The sequence below is a fragment of the Haemaphysalis longicornis genome, unplaced genomic scaffold, assembly GCF_048455015.1.
Source record: "Haemaphysalis longicornis isolate Haplotype H1 unplaced genomic scaffold, Haemaphysalis longicornis Haplotype H1 scaffold_8, whole genome shotgun sequence".
NCBI classification, from domain to species: domain Eukaryota; kingdom Metazoa; phylum Arthropoda; class Arachnida; order Ixodida; family Ixodidae; genus Haemaphysalis; species Haemaphysalis longicornis.
Window position 1 is genome coordinate 9889468 of NW_027526445.1, and position 4330 is coordinate 9893797.

Sequence of the window (4330 nt, forward strand, 5' to 3'; positions counted from 1 at the left end):
ACTTGGCATCATGACATGGATGAAGAAAAATAAAAACAATGAACATAAAATACATAGCTCAAAAACAGTGGCTCCAATTTGTCAGTATAGTGCATATAGTCAACCACGTAGCTCATGAACAGTGGCTATAACTTACGTACAAAGCTGCTGAACGAAAACAGTTCAGAGAAAAACCATCTAAAAACAGAAGGGGCACAAAAAAAGCTCAACCACACTTAGTACAAACCATCATTGTGACAAAACTATCTCGCAAGCACAGGTCAAATTGAGGTGTGCACCGTGCGCAATGTTCGTGTGACATATCTCAGCAACAAGTCCCCTTTACCCAGTCCCCTTCACAAGCAACAGTGCGAAATGGTGATGGTCATCTTGCTCGTCTAAACTATTCGTTAACTTTCCAAGATGCTCTATCAGCAAACTATCATCATCGTCTTTCCTTTTTTGGGTGGCTGCATCGCAGACATGCTGGCAAGGCTGGGCTCATGGCTTTGCAGTGAAGACGCCGCCGACCGAAGTGATTCAGCCGCCGTTCCCAGCAACCCCGGTGCCGACTCACTTGACCCAAGTGACGATGACGACTCCGCCAGCAATGAGGAGCACTCAATCGACACCGGAGGCGCCGTGTACAAGTCGGGATGGTCACTTGTTTGGTCGAAATCGATGTCCTCAAATTGGTTTTGAGAAATCTCTCTCAAAATGCTCTCCGCCGTCTCCTGGCTCCCTATTTGCGTGGTATTCCTCTTGTGAGGCTCCAAATTGCCAGAAGTCATGCACAGTAACAATAAGGGTGCATGTTATAAAATTGCGTCAATGTTGATCCTGAAAAAAATTCACAGCATATCCACGGGGTGAATGATGATGAGTGGGCGAAGCTCCTGAGGGGAAATCATCGGTAAAACCGTGACTCTTCAGTGAAAGTTCGCCCACTACATCTGTGTCCGAACGTTACGTCTAGAAAGTCTCGCTTAAACCGCGCGTCGGCACCTTGGGGCTAAGCTCGCCTGATGCGTTTTGCAGACGCCTCACGAGCTCTCACTGCATCGGTGTCTGCCTGCCGATACGCGCGCATTCTCGCCGCTTCCCGTTCTCTGACGTTTTGGAGATCCTCTTCGCGCCGCAGCCGTGCCGCTTCGCGTACGGCAGGGTCCTCGCGCCGTTGCCGTGACGCTTGGGCCTCTCGTTCTCGAACGCTGGGATCTTGGCGGCGTCGTCGCGCAGCCAGACGACACGCTTCGGCCTCCCGCTCTCGTACGGCAGGATCTTGGCGGCGGCGTCGCGCAGCTTCACGGAGCGCTTCTGCCTCGCGGGCTCGCACATCTGCAGCCTTATCCATCGGGCGACTCCGAGCGCGCGCCAACAGCGAACGGATTTTATTACAACGCTCCCCGCCATCTAGTAAACAATCCAAGAACTAAACTAGAGGTAGCCACTCCATCTAGTAAACAATCGAAGCGGAACTTTTCATCATATACAAGTACCGCCATCTAGTAAACAATCCAAGAACTAAAGAGGTAGCCACGCCATCTAGTAAACAATCCAAGAACTAAACTAGAGGTGGCGACATACATACGTCGAGGACGGACAGACCCACGCCCTAAGGTGCTTCGCCCCTAAAAGAGCTGTGTTCGTTGGCGTGGATGCGTAGGCACAGGACTTGTATGCTTCACAGTGTTAAGCCCCACATGTAAAGAGCTGAATGGCCAGAGACACCGAGTTTGTCCATAGCAGGAGCTCTTAATTTTGTGGAGAGCAATTCAGGCGGCAAAAGCTGCCGTACGTTTTAACTACTTTGACCGCCTTTATGTATGTCACTGCCACCGGGAAATCACAGCACGTCTGCATAAAGGCTGTATTGAATGCAGGCAATGTTTTGAAGGAGTTCGGGAAGACCAATCATGGCCACGTTGAACAGGAAAAGGGAGGGGATCACGCCTTGGGGCCTCCCGATGCTCCCCAGTCTCAGCGTGTCTGACTGGACCACCCCTACGACGAACATAGCTCTGTGGCCCGAAAAAAAGTTGCCGGCCTAGGTCCAGTTTCGCTCGGTTTTCAAGGACGGCTGTGTGCTTTATCTAGTCAAAGATTTTTCTTACGTGAAGTCTCAATGTAGCTCTAGTGTGTAGTGGTGAGCAGTGTGCTCAGTCTATGATGTCGTGTTTGAGTCGAAGCATCACATCTTGTATTGAGAGTTTTGGCCCGAAACCTATCACAGCGTGTGGAAATAAGTAATTTTTTTTGTGCCTAAAATACGCGTTCTACTAGCTACCCGCCTCATGATGTGAGAGATGTCGGCCTAAAAGTTTATAACTAAAGCTTGTTTGTCCGGTTTGGGAATCATACAACCTTCGCAATTTTCCAGTGTTTGACTTGACCATGTTCCCAGCACACATTCATGTCCTGGGTGAGGACTATGAGAGAACTGACGTCCAGGTGTACAATTTGTTATGTTTTGTAAGTAATGCCGTCTGGACGTGGGGTGCAGAGTAGGGTCTCAGGTATTCATGAATGGTAAAGTATCTCACCTTTTCTTTGCACAATAAAGGACGAACGTTTAAAGAAAGAAGGTATTTCTCGCGCTGTTGAGTTATGAGGTCATCACCTTTGGCACCACTCACTTCTGGCTGATATGTCATGTATATATTTCCTACATGGTTCAGAATTGCAAGGGCATCACTGCTGCATGTGGAAAAACACTGCTCTTTGCTTGATTAAAACCTTCATCACTGCACGTTTGTGTGATTTCTTCATAAAGTTTCTCCAAAGAGTGACGCCACCAATCACTGAAGGCAACAAAATTCTCACTTCTGTTGACTCTACCCGTATAATCAGGCAAGTTTTTATTACAAGAGGTTTCTACTTTTGTAGCACTTGCAAGTCTCACATTGCAGCTGAGGCTTTGATACTGTTCCAAGCGATTTTCAGCTTTCAATCGCCATTCTATTCTAGTGTGGGAGCGCGGGGCACGGACAAAAGTGTATGCAAAGTGATTGAGTGCAGGGCATATACATATCAGCAACCAGCACTGCGTCTGCGCCCTTGCCTTGACTGGTCGCATATCGTGTCAAATTCTGTAGCGTATTATGAGCTTCCACAAACACTGCCGGAAGGCTCACATTCGCAAGCTACGACGCGAAAACCACGCTAGCTTTTTTTTCGCTAGCTTGTAATGACACTAAAAGCGTCAATAAACTTACTCGCGGGTTGTCATGGTGTCGCGCAGGAACAGGAGCTGCTTGTAGTACGGCCAGGGAGCCGGCGTCTCATCGTCGTCCTCGTCGCCGTCTCTTTTGGCGGAGTCATCGGCGTCTCTATCGGCGGAGTCGTCGGCGCAGTCGCTGCCCATGCCAATTTTTTTATGGGCTCCGACGTAGTAGCGGCGAAACTTGTCCCGCAGGAACTTCCACCACTTTTGTAATGCTGCGATGTACTCTGCGTAGACGAAATGAAATGATCAGCTGCTGCTTTCAGCTGCCAAGCCGACGGAGACACGCCGTACGTACCTTAGCTGAATTTTGCCGGAAACATTGCAGCGCCGATTTCCATCCACAAGGCGGCTTTGAGCTGCCGGTTTTTGTGGTCTTTATGCTTGGCCACCCACAAAGACGTTCGGCTGGCCACGCAAGAAATCAGCCTATCGTTGTCAATTGCTGTGGGCATAGATGAAGCGGTGTCGTAGGCAGCCATTGTGGATGACGGACAGGACCGGATGGCGGAAGTTGCGAGACAGCGGCGTTTGATAGACTGCTGCCGATGACGCAACTCCCGGCACGCGGAAAAATATCTGGCACAGCCAGATCTTGCCGAACCCGACGCGCTTCGCCTGGCGCGCCGTCTCCGGCCGTCACGTGGTAGCACATAGGCGCGTGAGCGCGTGGAATCTATCGCGCGAACGGGTGCGTGGAGTTGCCGCTTAACGGTCCCCTCTCACCTTCATTGCGCACAATGCGACGAAAGCTGCGCGCTCTCTCCGGAAGGAGGAGGGGGCGGCTCGCCGCGTTTTCTTCGGCGGAGTTCGATACATCACCGGCCTGGAAGTTTTCTCTTTTCTGGGCAACGTAGAGGGGTTTATTTCCGCTATGGTGCCACAAAAAAGAAGGCAGGGCTGCCTTTTCGCAAACGCGGGTTCAGTCTTGTAGGGTGCTTTTAAAGCAATAAAGGATTGTTGTCTAGTGATCTCTTTAGAAGTGAAATATTGGGTTAATCATTTGAACTCCGGCGGCACTCAAAACACACAAGAAACGCCAAATCAGTGCGTACAGTTTCAGGCATACAAGATGCTCGTACGCAGCACCGACGACTCCCGACCATCAAACGAAATGCGAGAAATAAG

The 4330-nt window shown here is 50.2% G+C and overlaps 1 pseudogene; it reads right to left on the bottom strand.

Annotated features, from left to right (window-relative positions):
- Positions 1-321: 321 nt before the first annotated feature.
- Positions 322-4126, bottom strand: LOC144149768 (uncharacterized; annotated as a pseudogene).
- Positions 4127-4330: the final 204 nt, after the last annotated feature.